Source organism: Canis lupus, chromosome 9 (genome assembly GCF_011100685.1).
Source record: "Canis lupus familiaris isolate Mischka breed German Shepherd chromosome 9, alternate assembly UU_Cfam_GSD_1.0, whole genome shotgun sequence".
Classification (NCBI taxonomy): domain Eukaryota; kingdom Metazoa; phylum Chordata; class Mammalia; order Carnivora; family Canidae; genus Canis; species Canis lupus.
In genome coordinates this window covers 56,443,107-56,464,935 of record NC_049230.1, presented here as the reverse complement: position 1 = coordinate 56,464,935, position 21,829 = coordinate 56,443,107, and the positions used below count along the sequence as shown (strand labels likewise).

General features: G+C 44.7%; 1 protein-coding gene across 12 annotated transcripts in view; it reads left to right on the top strand.

The window, feature by feature from the left end:
- The first annotated feature begins 2,109 nt into the window (after positions 1-2,109).
- Positions 2,110-21,829, top strand: part of RALGPS1 (Ral GEF with PH domain and SH3 binding motif 1) — a 295,437-nt gene continuing 275,717 nt past the window's right edge. For 4 of the 12 annotated variants that reach the window (XM_038549319.1, XM_038549318.1, XM_038549315.1 and 1 more), the window contains exon 1: positions 2,116-2,186. The gene's annotated coding sequence lies outside the window, so the exon portion shown is untranslated. Of the gene's footprint in view, positions 2,187-21,829 lie in introns of all 12 variants that reach the window. The other 8 variants (XM_038549317.1, XM_038549310.1, XM_038549316.1 and 5 more) reach the window with 5 other exon arrangements.

Genomic DNA, 21,829 nt, shown 5'->3' with positions numbered 1-21,829 from the left:
GGGATCCCGAGAGAGAGAATCTCAAGCAGACTCCTTGCTGAGCATGGAGCCTGATGTAGGGCTTGATCTCATGACCCTGAGATCATGACCTGAGGTGAAACCAAGAGTCTGACACTCAACCAACTAAGTTACCCAGGTGCCCCTATGATAGCTTTAAAAAAAAAAAGATTTTTAATTTATTATTATTTAGATTTTTTATTTTTTATTTATTCATGAGAGACACAGATTGAGAGAGAGGGAGAGACACAGGCAGAGGGAGAAGCGGGCTCCCTGCATGGAGACTTGATCCCGGGTCTCCAGGATCACGCCCTGGGCCAAAGGCAGCACTAAACCGCTGAGCTACCTGGGCTGTTTTTTTTAAAAGAGCTTTATTAAGATATAATTCATACACTATATAATTCACTCATTTAAAGTGTACAATGCAATGGCTTTTGGTATATTCAGAGTTGTGCAACGAGCCCTACAATCAATTTAGAACATTTTCATCACCTTTAAAAGAAACTCCCTGTCTTAGCCATTACCCTTAATTCTTCTCCCCTTGCCCCCAGCCCTAGACAAGCACTAATCTACCCTCTGTCTCTATAGATTTGTCTGTTCTGGACATTTCATATAAATGGAATCATGTAATCTGACTTCTTCCACTCAGCATGTTGTCATGGTTCATCCATGTTGTAGCATGGATCATCACTTCATTTCTTTTTATATTTCATTGTATAGATATGCCATATTTCATTTATCCACTCATCAGTTGATGGACATTACATTATTTCCTCTTCTTGGATATTATGAATAACGCTGTTATGAACATTTATGTACAAGTTTCTCTATGGATGTATGTTTTCATTTGGGCATGTCTCTGAGAGTGGAATTACTGGGTCATATAGTAACTCCAAATTTAACCTTTTAAGGTACTGCCAGGCTGTTTTCCAAAGTGGCTGCACCATTTTACATTCTTACAAGCGGTGTATGAGGGCTCCAATTTCTCCACTTCCTCGCCAGCTCCATTATTGTCCATCTTATTTGTTTTAGCCATCCTCAAGGGTGTGAAGTGGTATCTCATTGTAGTTTTGATTCACATCTCCCTGACTTTTATTTCTTTTTTATAGTTTCTCTTTTTTTCCTCCCTAAGCTTTAGGATATGGGAACCAAATCTTTCCATACTCTGATGTTACTTCCAAGTGAATCTGAAAATTGCCGAAATGATGTTCTCCATGTCTGTGTGCCCAAGAATCAATCAGAGTAAGGCAGGATGAAGGAGCTTCCTACTGTGCTTCTGGACTTCCAGGGTTTCACAGACCTGGCTTGACGGTCTTTGCAACTTGTTACCTGTGCGACTGGAACCAATTAATTTAACCTCCCATCTCATAGTGCCTGGCGCAGAGTAAAAGATGTGGGAGCGGGGAGACAAGAGACAGGCTCATTTCCCCACTTTACACTCGTGTGGTCTCGGGCAAGTCCCTTCACCTCGTGGGGCCTTATTTTGCCCACCTGCAAAGTAAAAGGGTAGGACCCCAGGCTCTCTGAGGTGTCTTCTGGCTCTGACGTTCTGTGTTCTATGCCTACCTCTCGGTTGTAAAGAATGAGCACTACGGTGATGCTCTCACAAAACCATTTTTTGTTCAAAACCGTAAATCCTAAGTAGGGATTTCAAGGGGGAAATTGTACGAGGCCTGGAGAGATGTACGGGGAATAAGATGCACTATTTCTAGGAAGAAGATGGGCGTGGCAGGGCGCTGAGAGGGGTGTGCGGGCCGCGGAGCATCCTCACAGGCTGAGAGGGCGTCCCCGCCTAGAGCCGAGGCCGAGGCCAGCGAGGACCAGGGCTGCAGCGGCTGCGCACTGGCGCGCCCAGCCGGCCGATTTGCGTGTCTCCGCCTCTGCGACGAGCTGATTGGGAGGATTGGTCGGGCGCCGCACGCCGATTGGCTGCGCGGCCCGCCGCTCAGGCCCAGCAGCGGACGGTTCCTACTGCGGCTGGGTACCGGCTGCGCTCCCGCGTCGGCCCGCGCTCCAGCTGCGCCTGGCCCGGCCCCGGCCCGGCTTGGCCCGGCCCTGGCCTCCGAGCGAAGGCGCCGCTGCCGCCTGGGCCGCTCCCAGGGCCATGAGGAGGCGGCAGCAGCCACTGCGGCCCGCGTCAAGGTGACCGGCCGGGACTGCGGCGGCGGCGGCGGCGGCGAGAGCGGGCGGTGAGAGGAGCGGCCCGCGGGGCGGGGCGGGGCGGGGCGGGGCCCTGAGGGCCGGGCCGCGGGGAGCTGCAGGTGCGGGGGGGCGGGACCCGGAGAGGCCGCTGGGCCGGGGAGGGGCCTCGGGGCGGGAGGCGGGGCCAGGGGGCCGGGGGGTGCGGGCGGGTTCGGGGTCGCAGGGGGCCGGGCCGGGAGCCGTAGGTGGGCTGGAACGGGCGGGCTTGGTCGGAAGGGCCGCAGGTGTGGGCGCCGGCCGCAGGTGCGGGGGCGGGGCTGATGGAGCCAGTTGGGCGGGGCCGGGGGACCTCGGATTTGGCTGTGGGAGGGGGCTGCGAGGTGAGGCCGAAGCCGGAGAGCCCGGGCCTGAGGAAACCTGCAGGTGCAAAGGGCGGGGCCAGGGAGACCTGCAGGGGCGGGGGGCGGGGGGCGGGGCCCCGAGTGGTTGCAGGCCCGGAAGCGGCGCCCCAGGTGAGGAGCGCGCGGAGGGTGCGTGGTCCGTGGAGACGGGAATGTAGCTCTCCGTTGTCCAGGGGGCTTTGGGGTGAGCGCAAGAGCTCTGGGCTCTCTTAAGATTCTGGAGGCTTCGAGGGTTGCTCCTGGGCCAGAGCGGCCGGCCAGGCCAGCCTGTGCCTCTCCTGGGGCTGACTTGCGTCTCTGCCGCCCAGGTTTTCAGGCTGCTGGCTTCTCCGATGCCACGCTGTGCCTTAAGTGGGGCGCGTCGTTTTTCATTTCTCCGGGGTTTTCTCTGTTGCTGTTGCCCAGGGCAAGCTTCGATTGCGGCCGGCGTTGGCATCCATTCGATGATCAGAGAGGTTGCTTCCTGGAAGAGTAGTTAGTGTGAAGCTTGGAGGGCCCTGGTGGCAGATGCTGCTGCAGATCTTAGCAATGGCAGTCTCCAAAAGATTGACATGGCAGCCCGGCGAGGGGAAAGAACCAGGAATGAGGGTTCAGAAGCTTTCGCCTTTGTGTCACCCCTGGAGAGTCTTCCACCTCTCCGTGCTTTGTGTCTTCCTTTGCAAAACGAACATCTGAGGATCGTGCTTCCTGCCTTGTGTGCCTCCCAGGGGCCTCGTGAGGATAGGATGGAAAAATGCTTACTGAGCAAATCGTGGTGTAAAGTTATGAATCTCTGTCCTCTTTGGGGATGGGGAGGCTGGACTCAGGGACTGGGGGTTTAAAGAAAAGGGTATTTCTAATTAGCAAACCATTTTCTTATTTGAATTTGGGATGAGGTTTGTGGCAGAGAGTCCCCAAAGGACAGTCTCAGATGTGACTCGGATTAAGACCTCTGAGGGAGCTGTGGCAGGGAGCAATGGCAGGTGGAAAGTGAGGAACATTTCATTGTTTGCTGACCTTTAGGCCCCACCCCCCATTGAGGACTCTGACCTGGATCATAAGGCTTAGACTTGAGCCTTATGGAATTCCCCCCTCCCCAGCCAAGTAGGAGCTCTGATTTTACCACATTCCGAAAGGGAGACACTAAATAGAAGGGAATGTGAGAATTGAGAATTTCATAGCTTCCTACAGGGGCAGAGAGAAGACTTAATCAAGGTGAGAGGGCTCCATCCTCTCCAGAAGATGTCTTGTACCCATGTGTATGACCTTTTGGCACCCAGTACCTCTATTCACTAGCAGTTTGATCATTCCAAACTGTCATTTCTCCTACCCGCATTGCATGGACAGAGAGAAGGCAGGAGGAGGCTTCTCCTGCACTGGGCTGTGTTTTTCTTTATTTTAGAGGCTATGAAGCTTTTGGAGGCCAACCACCATGGTGCTGGCCTCTCTCACTATCATTCAGCTGGTCTGGTGGTGAACCAGTGACATCATGGGGATGGTGTCTCAGGGGTGGTTCCTTACTGGGGCCTGTGCTTGTGTGGCTAGTGCCCAGAGGGTCTAGAAGCAGTATTGGCAATGTTCCTTTCTGTCCTGGCAGAAACTGTATAAGTGGTTCTCAGAGATTGCTGCCCTCTGGATAGCCTCTGTGGGTTAAAAGGAAAGCCCATCTTGGTGGCACACAAAAGTTAGAACATGCATTGAATAATAAAGGGATTGGCTTTTTGATTGTTATTATTGGAGTGACAACACCCAGAGTTGAGAGAGAAACTTCATTTAATGGAAAATATTAAGGCTCTCTGTGATATGGCCCCAGTTTACCTTTTTTAAAAAATATTTTATTTATTTATTTATTTATTTATTTATTTATTTATTTATGAGAGAGAGAGAGAGAGAGAGAAGCAGAGACACAGGCAGAGGAAGAAGCAGGCTCCATGCAGGAAGCCTGATATGGGACTTGATCCCGGGTCTTCAGGATCAGGCCCTGGGCTGAAGGCGGCAGCTAAACCGCTGAGCCACCCGGGCTGCCCGCCAGTTTACCTTTTTATCTTTAAAAGATTTTATTTATTTATTTATTTATTTATTTATTTATTTATCTATCTATCTATCTATTTATTCATTCATTCATTCAAGAGAGAGGGTGTGTGAGTGGGGGGAGGGGTAGAGGGAGAGGGAGAGAATCTCACGCCGACTCCACGCTGAGCGTGGAGCTCTCCGGACCCTGAGATCGTGACCTGAGCTGAAATCAAGAGTCAGATGCTTCACCAACTGAGCTACCCAGGCTCCCCCACCCCTCCCTGCAGACTGCCTTTTTAAATTGATTTTCCTGTTGAGTATGGAGGGTGAAGGTTCTGGCTTGGAAGTCACACAGGTCTGTGTAGGAAGCCTTATGCACCAGTTTCTCAGCTTCTCAGGGCTTTGTTTTCCTTGTTTGTGGAACAAGGGTGATCATGCCCATCTTGAGAGGTTATGAAGAATAAATGACACAGGATATGTGAAAGCACCTGATAATTCAGTCACTAATGTTAGGGCAAGGCACTAATGTTAGGGTCCATTTCTTACCTCTCTGTCTGTGTATCTTTCAACATAAAAGAACAGCATGAAGCATGTAGGGAGAGCAGGACGGTAATCCTGAAGCCTTCACTTATGTAACGTTGAACAACTGCTTTCCCCAGAACTCCATTTTCTAGGCTGAATAAGAATGGTGTTAGACTACAAACATGAAGGGTGGTCCTTGCTCTGGCATTCTTCTCATTAGCATGCTGTCCATATTTTCCTGAAAGGCAGGAGGGAAGAAACTAATGACCTGCTGTTTAGTCCTTTAAAAAAAAAAATCTGTCTAGCACTTTGCCTAGCACACAGTAGATGCCCATTCAGTACTTGTTGAAGGAACAGATGAAGGAGTTCAGGAAGGTGTGGCAAATTATCCCTGCTGCTTATATGTATGTTGTATCTCTATCTTAGAAATTCTGAAAAAAAACAAAAACAAAAACAAAAAAAAAAAACAAAAAAAAGAAATTCTGTTGATTTATTTTCAAAAACATTTGCAACATTAGTGAAATTGGTGAACCTCAGCATGAAAGACAAAGGCTGTTGCCAGTCCTGTTTTACCACATATTAAGTTCATCCAGTTTTTGTTCATAAGCATACATTCTTCATGGTTGCAGTTGTATGTATGCGAGCATTTGGGAGAGGCCTGGCAAAAAGTGGTGTCTTTAAATGGTGTTTTTGATCTTTTTTTTTTTAAGAAGTTAAAAAAAAAAATACCACACATGAATTCTCTTTTTAAAGGCAAGTAGTTGGGATCCCTGGGTGACTCAGCGGTTTAGCACCTGCCTTTGGCCCCAGGGCGTGATCCTGGAGTCCTGGGATCAAGTCCCACATCGGGCTCCCTGCATGGAGCCTGCTTCTCCATCTGCCTGTGTCTCTGCCTCTCTCTCTCTCTCATGAATGAATGAATGAATGAATGAATAAATAAATAAATAAATAAACATTGGAAAATGTTCCAATTGGTACATACCAGTTCCTCCTTAATAAATGTTTTTTTTTTTTTAAAGCTCTTGGGTATTTTAAAAAAAAATTTTTTTTATTGATTTATGATAGTCACACAGAGAGAGAGTGAGGCAGAGACACAGGCAGAGGGAGAAGCAGGCTCCATGCAGTGGGAGCCCGACGTGGGATTCGATCCTGGGTCTCCAGGATCGCGCCCTGGGCCAAAGGCAGGCGCCAAACCGCTGCACCACTCAGGGATCCCGTATTTTTTTTTTTTTTTAACATTTTTTATTTATTTATAGAGATACACACAGAGAGAGAGGCAGAGACACAGGCATAGGGAGAAGCAGGCTCCATGCAGGGAGCCTGATGTGGGACTCTATCTGGAGTCTCCAGGATCACACCCTGGGCTGGAGGCGGTGCTAAACCCGCTGAGCCACCAGGGCTGCCCATAAATGTTTTTGACTGATATTGTAAGCACAGTTTGGTCTGTGTCTCCCAGCACCCCCCTCCCCCCAATGATGTTTACTCAGTAATGGTTAGCAGTCATTGTTTAGAGGAGTAGCAAGGGACATCCCTTGTTCTTTTCTAGGAAACAAATGGCTTTGGTCTCATTGAACAATAGATTACAGGCAATCCGCATATCTGGATGCTAGGCAGATGACAGAAAGAGAAAGGAAAAGGGATTTGTTTACTAGTAATTGAAAACTGATTTTCCATTCAACCCTTGATTCAGAGTTCAGCTGTTACTTACTGGCTGTCTGACTTGGGACAATCTACCTAATCTTTCTGAATTTCACTTTCCTTATGTGTAAAATGGCTGATGATAATAAAATCTGCCCTTTGAGGTTTTTGTGCAGAGAAAATGAGATCATGCATACCAAGTACTTGCAGGGATAGCAGATTGTAGTAGATACTCAAGAGGGGGTAGCTGCCTTGTTATTAGTAACCTGACATAGACTCTTTTATTCTTTGTCAGTTAGATATTTACTGGGCAGTTGAGGGTGAGCTGTGGACAGTGACCAAAGTCCTTGGCTTTGAGATGCCCACATACTATGCAGGGAGATAGGCACACAAGCCACTGATTACAGAACAATATGATAGGCCCGATGTTGGGGCTGTGAGCAGTATGGGGGTCATGGAGGCAGGAAACAATGATTTCACCTTCCATGATTTGGGAATGGCCTCCCCCTCCTTTGTAAAGCCTACTCTCTTCTTTTAGGCCCATGTGACCACTCTTGTTTCTGTTCCCTTGACTTTCATTGTGTGCCTGCCTTGATCGGAGTATGCATTGTATTATAGCATGCACTGCGTTGTCTGTGGTTCTTCCTTGCACAGGGAAACTCTCCTGATTTCTTTGCTGCTGAGACTTCAGGGTAGGTTCTTTGTGCCTATTGTGATGGGCCTCTCCTCCATCATGGCTATTGACATGCTCTTATTGATAAGAATATAGACAAGCTCTTATTGATAAGCTGTTAGGTCTTTGGTGAAACATAGTCTTTGGGCTCTATTCCTTTACTTTTCAGGTATTTGAGTGCTGACTCTGAGACAAGAATGTGTTGTGCCATATATTAGCTATAGGCTTTGGGTGTGGCTGGTAATACTTGTCCAAAAAATCTTGGAGGTGAGAGAGGAAAGAAATATTTCTCCAGATACTCCAGGATGAGAGGGGGAAGCAGAAAAAAAAAGACAACTCTAAAAATGAACTGCTCATACTTGCTGAAGCCTACCTTGCCTTTCCTCAGATGTCTGCCTGTTCATCCTTCCCTTAAGGTGGGTTGTGGAGGAGCAGGCTCAAGGGAGCTGAGTAGATAGATGTTCTGTAGATTTTGACCAGGGGTAGTGGGCAGCTGTTTGGGTTGGCTTCTGTGAGGAGCATCCTGGGGTATTTCTAGGGCCACTTTCTTAAAAGGAGGGGGGCTTTACTTCCTTTATGTGAACATTCACTCCCCAGCCTTGCTGGGTTCCTGCTTTGAGCTTTCCTTGCTGTATGCTGGGCATATGGAGGTGAAAGGGTTCTGTCCCTGCCTTTGAGAAACTCATAGTTAGTGGAAAAGTCACATGCAAGCAGAAAGTGGCTGGACGGCAACTATGACAGAAGACTTGAATGAAGTGGCTAAGCAGATTAATGCTCTGGAGCCAAGCAGACCTGGGTTCAGTTTCTGGTTCTTTCATTACAGAAGGCCGTGGGCAAGAGTCTCCCTCTCTGTGAGTCTTGGTTTACTGGTTTGTAAAATGGGGATAGCAGTGTCACCTAACTCAAGACTCTTTTTGAAGATTCTGTGAAATGATGCAGTCTGGTGATCAGCACGGTGCCTGAGAGAAAACTGATGTGTAAGACTGCTCACATGTTATCCATGGTTCTTTGGGAGCACTGAGAAGCACCTTTTTGGCTGTTTTCTCTGGGTTCTAGTAGTAGTGGTAATGGTGCTAATGGGTTGGTGACAGTGATGTCCATGGTGTCCGAGAAACCAGCTCTGTAGTCACAAAGTGCTTAAGGAGTTCCTAGGACAGTCCTCATAGGCCCTGATGACTCTAGGCTATGGGTTTGTCTGTGTTTCCTCCACCTTTTTCACATGAACTCTTCTCAAAGATGGTTTCCCTCCCAGTACCATTGTGAGCACCTACACTTTGGATCACCTACACTGATCAATTCCACGACTTTTCCCCAAGGGGAGGCACATGCGAGGCTTGTTTCATGTGCACTTATGGAGGAGAGCAGAAACCATGAAGACCCAGATGATGGCACATCATCCCACGGTTTTTCTACAGAGCTTTTGTTCTTTTTGTTCTTTATAGGAGATTTATCTCCTGACATCAGAGTGATGGATAGGATAGACCTTAAAGTGCAGACTCAGGCCAGTGTGGGTCTAGGTCCTGACTCTACCACTCACAACCGTGGTGGCTTTGGGCAAGCGACCATTTCTCTGTTTCCTCATTGGTACGGGAAGTGTGATGGTACTTACCTCCTTGATTCCTCAAAGGCTTCGAGGAGATGTTGCAGAATCATCATCTTAGCATAGTGTTCACACATTAGGAACACCCAGTTATTGTGAGCTAGAATCTCTTTAGCTATTGTTAGCTATTTAGCTATTTAGCTATTGTTAGAGGGCTTGTAGGATGCTTTTGGGGAATATTAATTTACTGCCTGTGGAAGTTATGTGAGTTATTGCACAAGGAATATCTTAAAACTCAGATGTCCTTGGTGACAGGGGCTAGTAAGAGCACTCAGAGCTCAGCCTTTGTTGGGACTGCAGATACAGGCCTTGGCTCCCACAAAAGCAATTGACTGCTGGTGAGGGAGAGGATGGAGTCACCCTGAGGGTGGGCCCTGTCTCTGGCTGGTACAGGAAATATATGCTGCTTTCCCAAGTTCTTTCTGTCTCCTTCCTTGTTGTGTGATTCCATGTAAATAGAGGGTCTTTTCTATGAACTAATACAACAATATACTTTTCCTCTTTAGGATTTAAATATTTTTATTATAAGGTTTTATTTGAAGGTTTAACACAATTAATTGAGTAATCAGAAGAAATTTAGATGTTTGGGCTCAACAGTCAAAAGTTTTCTTTGAAAATCATCTTATTAAAGATGAAAGAAAGATTAATGAATGTAATTAAATTCTTGTTTATTGAATACAGTCATTCTCACTCTTGTATAAGCTTGATAACTAGGTCAAGAGAAATCTGTGGTTTTGATACATTTCTGAGTAATTAAATATTTATGGAAAACAAGTTAATAAATTCAGGAGAATATGCTGTGTGTCTCTTTTTGTGGCAGTAAAGTTTGTTATGTGGAATTAGTGACTTTTCACTATTTTGAGATATTTCTTATTTTGTGTGCTTTCTGTAGCTGTGCTTTGTTTTATTTTTCCTCCAGGCACCATATCTCCAAAACTTTTGGCCCACTAGCATTTATAGATTGTTCCCCCACAGGCTCTTGTAGCACACTGCTGTAGCATTAATAACACTGTGAGAGTGATGATGACTTCCTGGTGACACCCCGCCCCCCACCCCCACCAGATTTTGTAGAGAAAGAGCCTGCATTTGTTCTTGCCATATCCTGGGCCTAGCCCAGGGCTAGTATAAGGCAGCCAGAATGATCTGATTATGTCATTTCTTCTGCGTAAAACCCTTTGGTGGCTTGTAATTTCTTTTAGAAAAAAGACCAAATCATTAGCATGGCCTGCAGGGTATAACGATATGCTCTGTGGTGGAGAGGTTGGTGATGTCTGTCTCCTATAATGCAATGTAATGCAGTCCTGTCAGATCATGGACTAGGGCTGATTTGCTCATCATTGAGTCCTTAGTGCCTGGCATAGCATCTGGCACATAGTGGGTACCCCACAAATGTTTGTTGAATGAACAAATGAAGTAAATGGTGAGTGTCCAGTAAGTGATTTGAGTCTATAAAATGGGATGGTTGTTGGATCTGAGGTCCCTTCATTATAAAATATCTCAACACTTTACAAAGTCTCTTGACACCTTTATAGTGATTCTAGCAGGGCAGTCTTTGAGGTGCAGAGGAGAAAATGGAAGCTCAGGGAGGTTTAATAGATTGCTCAGGATGTGGCTGTGGGAGAAGCTGAGGGTTCCTCTAGGGTCTCTTCTCACATCCGTGCTGCTTCAAGGTGTGGTTTCTGACACTGGAAGAGCCATAGGGGAGATAAGGAAATAGGAATTCATTGAAAGAGATACTTGTGATAGTTTCTCTTGGTTTTAGTTATTTTAATTGCCTGATAATTGAACTTAAGGAGTTCAATTTGGAGTTGATGGGTTTAAGGTGTGGTTTCATTCTAGGGTCTAGGGAAACCCTGATCTCACTTGTAAGTGGCTAAAGTACAGGAAGTAACTGATGCATGTACTGATTGGTTGACAACTAAGATTAGAATTTATTCTTGTTGGAAAGCTTTTTGATAAGATTAGAAGTTAGTTGATGATTGATATATAACACTCTTTTGCTTTTTCAAAAGATGCCAGGTTGCTCCTGTTAGCTCTCTACTTTATCTCTGGGTATACTGCTGCAGGGCTCTTTTGCATTGAGCACTGTTTTGGCTTTTGCCCTCATCAGATGTAGTCAGTCTATCCTGAAAGTTAGAGTGCATTGAGGCCACACTCCCACCTTGGGGCTGAGGGCAGGGACTTTGTCAGGGTTTCACACTCAGGTGTCCTGATTCCCCACCCAGCAAAACCTGTGGACTTCAGCACATTCACTTGCACATTGCACTTTCTAACAGCTGCCTGCAGGTCATATAATGTTGCACATAGACCGTGTCCATGAAGAAGCATTTATGTCTGATGAACACCTCTGCATCAAAGTCCTTTGTTGAGTCATCAGCGTGAGTGTGTGAGAAGAGGAACTAAGGCCTGACCTAAGTGTACAGCCCTGGGATCTGGTGGTGGTGACTGGCTGAGGGGAGACAGTGCCTCTGTGATCTGTTGACAATACGTGTATTGATCTTAGGGAGCTTCTTCATGATCTTGGGGGGTTCTCAAGGGCTGAATGATTCTTGGAACCTAGTTTTATCAATATAGCCAGTATCTTTGTGGAACAGAGAGAGCTGCATGGTATTATAGAAAAATCACCGCGTAGGGAGCTGGAATGCCATGTGTGTCAGTTTGCTCTGACACCTGCTTTCCAAGTAAACAGGACTATCACTGGTGTGTGTGCATCCTTTCTTCAGTAGGAAAACCCCAGTTTTATCTTTTATTTTTTAAAAGTAATCTCTCTGCCCAGTGTGGGGCTTGAACTCACAACCCCAAGATCAAGAGTTGTATGCTCTACTAACAGCCTACCAAGTGCCCCATGTAAGCCTCAGTTTTAAAATCCAAGATTGCTTTTTGTAGGTTGAGTCAGAGTGAAGAGAGCTGGATGATATGAAAGTATTGTAGCAGTAATGAAAGGCAGCATATTCCTTGTTCTTGGCTATCTTCCAGTTCGTCTGTCCATCCATCCATCCATCCATCATCCATCCAGTTCCGTTCAGGGCCTGCTGAGTGTGGGGTCCCAGTATAAGAAAAAGATGAATCTGATCCTTGCTATCTTTTAGTTCATAGTCTAGTAGCAAAGTTAAAGAAGTATAAAAATAAGTAAAACAACAATAGCAAACAAGTATAGGAAACATTAATTATAGCACTAACAATGGCTACAGAAATACAAGGTGCTTGGAGACAGTAAACAGGGTGGCTTTACTTGGTAGGAGGCCCAGAGTGGCTTCCCAGAGGAAAGATGAGTTGGACTTGACCAGGTGAAGAGGTGGCAGCTGCATGGTCATAGTCCCCATTGGGGCAAGGGCAGGGTGGCAAATTGAAGATGTAACAGAGAGCCAGTGTGGCCGGAGTGCTGAGTGTTAGGGAGATGCTGCAAGGTTCATACCCTGGTGGTTGGTGATCACGGTGCTGTTTTCTTGATCTGTGCAGGCATTCCCTGATTAATTCTCTACTTGCTCACTCTTCTTTTTCAGAACTCCTATCTATTACCAAAAGCATCTATTTTTTTAAAGATTTTATTTATTTATTTACGAGAGACCCACAGAGAGAGGCAGAGACAGGCTGAGGGAGAAGCAGGCTTCTTGTGGGGAGCCTGATGTGGGACTCGATCCCAGGACCTGGGGATCATGACCTGAGCTGAAGGCAGAGCCACCCAGGTGCCCCAAAAGCGTCTATTATTGAAACAATACCTGCTATGTTTTCCAAGATAGCAGGTGGCTTTATTTTTATTGCTTTAAAGATTGGTTGCTTCCTTTGCTTCTTGATCTCATGAGCGGTTTTCATTCATGAAGTAAACATCCACTGTGCATGCAAAGCATGACTCTGCAGGCTTTGCCCTAGGAGCCCACAGACCTGACAGAGAGGAGTAAATGAATGATGATGATGCTGTGTCTGGGGTGGAAAGCAGTGGAAATGGAAGCTAGTGGGGTGGAATCAAACTCACAGGATTTTAAAGAGAGATCTTCAGTTTCTCAGGTGAAGAGGGACATGGGAGAGAAAGCAGACAGTGGGGAGAGAGCATGCCGAATCTCAGGAATGCTGAGCCAAGTGTGTTGGAGGGTGAGGCTAGTGAAGACAGGGAGGAGGAGCCTGCCAGAGATGAGATCGGAGAGGTGGTTTGGGGTCAGTACTCAGAGGGACTTGAAGGCAGTGCTTGGGACTTTAGATGTTATCCTGTGGCCAGTGGAGAATCATTCCAGAGTTGCAGGAAGAGGGAAACACTGTCAGTTATGATCCTTGTATAGAGGATGGTTGGTGTGGGAGGAGATGGTATGTGGAAGATGAGTTCAGGACATTGTCCCTGAACCTGACCATGGGGATGGAGAGGAAGAGGCATGTTCGAGAGAAACTGAGGTAGAGGCCTCCCTCTTTACAAATTTTGCGGATGGGAGGGCAATGTCAGGGTTTGTCACTTTAGTGATGTGAGGGGCTGGGCCAGTCACAGAGATAAAGAAGAGGAAGCGGGTATTGGGTTGAGGAGAAGTAGTGAATCCAGGTTTGGCAATAGCCGAACTAAGTTTAGGGTACCTGTGGGATAGCATTTGGCAGCTGGCCTGCTAGTCTTAGACTCAGACTAATGCTCTGGGCCAGAGCACTGGTTCTCAGTCTTTGGAACATCAGAATCCTCTGTGGTATTTGGGAGAGAGAGACCAGTCATTTATATGTTGCAGTTTTCACAGGTGATTCCAGTGCCCCACCAGTCTAGAGAGAGAGAGACAGACTTGGGGTCATCCTTATAGCTGGCCCTGGAAGGTTCTACTGAGCAGAAGATCCTGGCTGGAGTGCTGGGGAGCATCAGCATGAGGGGTAGGGCATAGTGCAAGGCCAGAGAAGGAGCAAGAGAAGGTTTCAGTGAGGAAGGAGGTAAAAAAGGAACATTCTTCTTAGATAGGAAGATGAGGATATGGACATTGGTGGGTGGGGCATCCCTTCCAGCTCTCTCTCTGCAGGGCCTCTGCCCCTTCCCCATGAAGCTGGGTACTCCAGGGCCTCCCACTGACATGCTTATTTTCACTAATGCTGGAGCCAGTCTCACATGAGAGAGATCATTTTAGTTACCTTTTTTCTGTGTGCAAAAGACTAAGGGATGCTCTTGGCTCCAGCCAGTATCTCAACCCTTCAGCTTCCCGGAGGACCTTCTTGAGCAGCCTATTCATGCCTTATAGGTTTTTTTTTTTTTTTTGGTCTGAAATCTTTGGCTTCTGAAGCAGGAAAGTTGGGGATCCATCCAAAGTTCTGAGGTTCAGGATGGGTCAGCAACGTTGGTGGGAAGAGTGTGTGTCTAGATCCTACAAAAGGGAGATATCAGAACTGTGGGAGGAAGTCCTGGGAAGATGATAAAACCATGCAGACTGGACTAAGGTGGTGTTAGAGCCCTGTGACTGATGCGTGCATCCTTGGTCCCCTAATGTATCCTGAGGTTGGGTAGCAGGTCAGAGCCTGTTATACAATCTCCAGAACTTATAGATGGGTCTTGTGTTAGGTTAGGACTCATGGAGGGGTCCTAAATTGGCAAAAGTGGGAGTTTGTCCCCCTGGTAGGCCTGAATACCTGACTGAGGTCAGCTTCCAGAACCCAGTGAAGAGCCTTTAATCTGAACGAGCCAAAAAAAAAAAAAAAAAAAAAAATTCTGAACGAGCCAACAAGAATCTGCCATATGATTCCACATGTGTCTTTAAGGATTTCTCTGAAGTGCTCGCTTCGGCAGCACATATACTAAGGATTTCTCTGAACCCAAAGACAGGGGCAGAGACCTGGTTGGCACTGGCCCTGGTGCTGAAAACCACAGCTGAGGGATGGGGAGAAAGAATCTGAGATAATTTGAGGGGAGTAGCTGTCCTTAATATCAGGGTGCCACTGCGGTATGAAGCCATTTTCCCCTTAGGAAAGGAAAAAAAAAGAAAAGATTAATGTTCACTGAGTTTAAAAACTTCAATGCTTAGCAAAAAGAAGGGAACAGGTGAGTGGATGGGAGTATGTGTACCAGTACAGAACATAAAACACCACTCAACTTTCGTGGGATGGAACATAGAGAAATGGTTCAGAATTTAGAGCTGACTGAGCTGGGTTCAAATTCTACATTTGCCAAGGATGCACTACCATAGCCAGTGAAGATGCTGTTATGGATGGTGTATCCTTGGGTAAGTTACCTACCTTTTGGAGCCTCACTCACTAGGGTGAGTTTTCTCACTTTATAATTCTTAAAAAAGATTTATTTATTTGAGAGAGAGAGAATACATGAGCAGGGGGAAGGGCAAAGGGAGAGGGAGAAGCAGACTGCCCTCTGAGCCAGGAGCCTGATACAGAGCTCAGTCCCAGGACACTGGGGATTATGACCTGAGCCAAAGACAGACGCTCAACCCACCAAGCCACCCAGGTATTCCGAGTTTTCTAACTTTAAATGGGTGAGATAACAATGCCCAGCTTAGATAATTATTGTAAGGACTCAGTGGTATATTAGTACGGGGAGGGTGCTTAACAAAGTATCCGTCACGCAGTAATGGTTCAATGAATGACAGTAATAATTTTGGTGATGATGATGGTACAATCTTTGTGAGAGTACCTCTGTAGATACCTGTGCTGGACTGAACCCACCACTGTAGTACGTGTGTGACAGAAAGAAGAACTTAAGCAAAACTCGGTTCAGCTGTGTGAATATCACCATATGGGAGGGAAGGCCAGATCCACTGGTAAAGATTCAAACACTGAGAGGGTAAGTTTGACAATGGAGAATCACAGAAACATTACTTGAAAGGAGATGAAACAGCACTAAGCCCACGAGCCACGATCAAAGTTCGGTTGGCTATGAAGAAGAGAGGCAAGAGGATCTGGATCAACAATTAGAGGAGATAAGGACAGAGTAGCACACTAGCTTTAGTCTTTAGTGATGGTTTAGATTTGTGTCACCTCTTCTATCTCCCTGAATATTTTGGTGGGTATTGGGGGAGGTGGCATTAGAGATTATTTACTTGATGTTTGTGTGTTAATTAGTCTCATTTTTACGACTAGACTTGTTATTGAGTAGCCTCTTATTAAATGCTTTTTTATGGATAGGATGAAAATCATTAGGTTGATAAGCAATCATTTAATTTCTGCCTCTTTTCGGGGAAGTCTGAACACAGTACTAGTGACAATACCAAGTCTCCAAATGTTGACAATTCCAATGAGATAGTCTATAAGATTTGACAAAATAGTGATATTCATCTGGAAAAATAAATTGGTAAAAACATTAGAAAACTTTTTAGGGCAATGAAATGGCCTTCATTCTTCTAGATTCATGTTTATTTCAACAAATATTTGAGTTTGTCTGCTATGTGTGAAAACAGTGCAAGACCTTTTTTTGGGGAAATATAAAAATAGATACCAATTGGGTATCTTTTGTGATATATATTCTCTCTTTAAAAATTTTTTTTTGTTACGATTTTATTTATTTATTCATGAGACACACACACACACAGAGAGAGAGAGAGAGAGAGAGAGGCAGAGACACAGGCAGAGGGAGAAGCAGGCTCCATGCAGGGAGCCCGACATGGGACTTGATCCCTGGTCTCCAGGATCATGCCCTGGGCTGAAGGTGGCGCTAAACCGCTGAGCCACCTGGGCTGTCCTACATATTCTCATATAACCCTATCTTTCTCCTTATGAGGGAACTATTTCTGTAGTTTGGGGTACAAGTGACAGAAAACTAAAATAACAAAGACATGAATAAGATGGAAATTTCTCTCTTATGTGTGAGAAGTCAGGAGGTAATTAGCTCAGGGTAGTTATAGAGCCTACATGGTCAGAGACTTGGGTTCCTTCTATCTTGTTCCATTATGAGGCTATCTTGGAAATGGCTTCTAAGTCTGAGGTCATTTCAAGACCCGAAATGGCTGCTGAAGCTCTAGTTTTTGTATCGGCATTCCAGCCTTTGAGGGCCACTTTCCATGACACTTCTTGCATACCATTGGCCTAATCTTGCCATATGGCCACACCCAGCAGTAAAGGAGGTTGAGAAATATAATCTATATTCAGGGAAACCATGTGTCCATCTAAAAACCAGAATTTCTGTTACTAAAGAAGGAGAGGAGGGTGGCTATTGGCCAGCCTCACTAATACTGGCTCTATTTAACAGATGTGGAGTCTCAGAGTAGTGGAGATTCGCTGGGTACATATGGCTGATAAATGGTCGAGCCTTCACAACTTATTATAAAGCAATAATTTATTAATTTCATATGGTGCTTGGGTAAGAGCAGTTAAATAGACTGGTAAAGAAGTGATTTCTTTGCTAACTTGCATAGGAGCTTAATTCATGAGCCACCGGGAGTTACACAATAACAAGGGAAGGGATGATTATTACATTGTTGGGACATTTGGCTTTCAATGCTGGAAAGAATTGGTAAGCTTGACCTTATGTTGCAGTGGAAACTCCAGATGAGTTTGAGTGAAAGGACAAAACCTGGAGGTAAAGACAGGAAGATGTATACTGAGCTGTGTTGTGGGATCTAGGAGAGATGAACTATAGGACTCAGGTTAGGAGGAGTTAGGAGGCAAAACTTTTCCTGTTTACTTTCTTTTTTTATGTGGAATGCATGAGTCCCAGACAAAGGACTTTATTACTAGCATAAAAAACATCACTGTGTATGTCCATTTCCCTTCCTCCACATCCCATGGGGGTGATGCCATGCGCTGTGCTTCTGTGTCACAGCTGGAAGCACTGATCTGGGGGACCTGCTGCTTTATAGCAGGCAGTAAGCAAGCCTGCTTTTCAGCCCTGAGGGAGATGTTGTCTCATCCCTCCAGGCTGTTCACAGCAAGTACAGCCCTGAAAAATGGCTTGGGTAAAAGCTGGTCAGGACCTTGCATTCTTGGCATGCCCAGCAGGACATGTTAGAGTGCCAGAGACCATGAAGGAGTGAGTCCCCTAGCAGGTGGTTGCTGGGATTAAATGGGATAATGTTTGTAGAGTGTGTGTGCCAATAGGAAGCTCTCGAGCAGTGTTATCCCTTATAATATCTGTGGGCTCTGAAAATGGCCTTGTGATAACATAGTTATTACAGCATTTCCACTTGGTTTTCAGTGTTTAGACAAGACAGAAAATTCTGGAATTGACGGGATTCTGGGCAGACTGACAGGGAGAGAAAGGCTAACTCAATTGCTTGTGTATAGTTTCTGCTTCCTTGAATATGTTTTTTTTTTTTTTCTTGTATACATTTTATATCCAGTACCTCTCCAGAGCATGTACTCTGCTCGGTCTTAGTAAATCATAATTCTCTTCTTTCTTATGTATAATCAAATGTAGTCTATTTTTTGAGCTTAATATTTGTGGTTTGCTTGAATTTAAATAAAGTACACCGAGTTTTTCTTAAACAGGTTATTACTTTTTTTTTAAATTTTTATTTATTTATGATAGTCACACAGAGAGAAAGAGGGAGGCAGAGACATAGGCAGAGGGAGAAGCAGGCTCCATGTACCGGGAGCCTGACGTGGGATTTGATGCCAGGTCTCCAGGATCGCGCCCTGGGCCAAAGGCAGGCGCTAAACCGCTAGCCACCCAGGGATCCCAAACAGGTTATTACTTGTTTATACACATATTTAGCAAAATCCTTGATAATTGGTTCCAAATTAATGAAACTTTAAACCCGTATGACATATGGATATACCATACCATAAAAATGTAGAGCTTGGTGATGTTTAAAGATTAGCTTAACTTTCCAGTGTTATAGAAGAGGAAACTGAGGCAAGAGATGAGAAGGCAGCCACTGACGAGTGGTCCCAGGTGCTGAGTAACAGATGCAGTGCTGGGTCTTCACCCATGGCCCCGTCTGAGAAGCCTTGAATCCATTAGGGTGAATAGAGAGGGGACCAAAGAGAATCTTTCTACAATTTTTGAGTAAATATCAGGCCAGGCCTTACCTATCCTCATTTGAAAATGAACAAATAGGAAAAGAGCACTAGAGAGCACACACTGAAAGATCCACAGTATATAGGGAAATAAACAAGGCATGCAAGAGATAGAGGAAGAGCAAGCTTTGGGTAAAAGGTTTCCCAGCTTCAAGTGTCATCTTTTTTGTCCTCTCTGAGAAGTTCTAGTTGCTGTGAAAGGTAAGATGATGAGTCAACAGACGGAGATGAGAAAGGGGTTTGTGGATTCAAAGCACATAAGGAGATAAAGCACACAATGTTAGCGTCTGGAATTGTGGCACTGCTGAAAGCCAAGGAGTCAGGAGGAAGACAACCTGGTGCTCTCAGAAGGGATAAGAAAGCAACAGAGGAGACCCCAGATGTGGATAATGGACCAGATTGGAGACCAGAGCAAACGGCCTAGAAGGAAGCCTCAATTATTCTGAATGGAAGAAGGACCGATTCTGTAAATTATAAAGGTTCATGTCGAATCAGGCAAAATTAGCAAAAATTAGTTAACACTTGAAATATCCAGGTGAAATATTTTTTTAATTTCAAGAATAAGGGGAGGGTATTATTAGCATCCTGGCAGAAAGAAGAGGAAATCAAAGAAAAAAAATTAGCTAGGCTCAAACTTATCTACACGATAGGTGCCAGAGGGCAGTGGGGCAGTGCCCATTGAGTTCTGAGGGAAAAATGTAACCAAAGAATTTTATTCCAACCCAGTTTAAGTTCCCATTTCATGGTAACAGAAATTCTTTTCCGTTGTGCAAGAACATACTTTGTGTGTAGATTTTACTACATCCATGCATCATTCTGGGGAAAAAAAATCATTGGAAGGCATGCTCCTGTCACTGAGAGATGAATTAAAATAAAAGACCATCCATGGGCAAGGTCGAGAAAGAAAGGATTGACAGTGAGAGTAGGACCATTCAAGCATAAAATGATTTCAAAGTAATTGTTGTGATTATGATTATAAAGTATAATACAAATGAAATAATCATTGAGAAAAGATAAAACATGCAACCGTAGTTAACAGAAAAAGCAGGCATTCCTGCGTAAACCAGAGATCATGCACATGAGTACACTCTGTCCTCTAAAGAACTATACAAATATGAGCGATAAAAATTTGAAAGCAAGCTCTGTGCCCTCCAGTCTGCCTGGACATGTGTTTTCTAGCTAGTGAAATGCTATGCAGATATACATTATACCTGGGGCCACTTTTGTTGGGATTCCTCTGGGCTTCATCTTTTTGAACTGCCCTGGGGAGATTTGCTTGGCACCTTCATTTTTTTTTAAAGATTTTATTTATTTATTTGAGAGAAAGTGAGCATGAGCAGTAGGGAGGGGCAAAGGGAGAGGGAGAAACAGACTCACTGCTGAGCAGGGAGCCCAATGCAGGGCTTGATCCCAGGATCATGGGCCAAGCTGAAGGCAGCTTTTTAACTGAGAACCACCCAGGTGCCCCGGCACCTTTATTCTGTAGGAGGGCATATCACTGGTGGAAATGTAAAATGGTACAGGTTCTTTGGAAAATGATTTGGCAGTTTCTCAAAAAATTAAACATGAAGTTACCTTGTGACTTAATAATTCCGTTGCTAGGTGTGTACCCAAGAGAACTGAAAATAGATGCTTACACTAAAACTTGTACAGGCATTTTCATAGCAGTAGCAGTGTTATTTATGCTAGCCAAAAATGGAACAACTCAAATATCCATCAGTTAATGAATGCATAAACAAAATGTGTACATCCATACAATGGAGTATTCTTTAGCTATAAAAAAGAATGAAGTACTGATTCATACTACAATATGGATGAAACTTGAAACATTCTAAAGAAACCAGACACAGAAGACCACCTGATTCTGTTTTTATGAAATGTCTAGAAGAAGCATAGAGACAGAAAGTAGATTAGTGGCTGCCAGGGAAATGGGGGTATAGGAGTGAGTGCTAATGGGTACAGGATTTCTTTTGGGATGAAAATGTTCTGGAGTTAGATAGTGGGGATGAGTGTACAACTTAGCAAGTACGCTAAAGCCTGTTGAGTTCTAAAGGGTCCATTTTTATGGTATGTAACTTATGTCTCACTTAAAAAAATAATCCTTTTCCTTATTATTAAATGTTAATTGTAGGAAAGTAAGAAAATAAAGAGAGACCAAAATTAAAAAGCATCCATCATCTCTCTTTTTTTGCTTTTTTTTTTTTAACATTGTTGACAATGTTATATTAGTTTTAGGTGTACAACATAGTGGTTAATGGTTTGACAATTCTGTACGTTACCCAGTGCTCATCGTAATAAATATAATTACTACCTGTCAAAATGCAGTGATATTACAATACTATTAACTGTATTCCCTATGCTGTACTTTTCATCTCCGTGACTTATTTAATACTGGAGCAATACTTTGTACCTCTTAATCCCCTTTATCTGTTTTGCTTGTCACCCACCTACTTCCCTCCTGGCAACCATCAGTTTTCTGTTTAAGAATCTGATTTGTTGGGCAGCCTGGGTGGCTCAGCGGTTTAGTGCTGCCTTCGGCCCAGGGTGTGATCCTGGAGACCCTGGATCGAGTCCCACGTTGGGCTCCCTGCATGGAGCCTGCTTCTCCCTCTGCCTGTGTCTCTGCCTTTCTCTCTCTCTGTCTCTCATGAATGAATAGATAAAATATTTTAAAAAATCTGATTTGTTTTGTTTTTTTTTGGTTCCCTACATGTAAGCAAAATCATATTGTATTTGTCTTTTTCTATTTAATTTCACTTCGCATGATACCCTTTAGGTCCATCCATGTTATCACAGATGGCAAGATACCATTCTTTTTTATGGATGAATAAAATTCCATTGTGTATATATGTATGCCATATTTTCTTTGTCCATTCATCTATCAGTGGACACTTGGGCTGCTTCCATATCTTGGCTGTTGTAAATAATGCTGCAACAAATATACGGGTTATA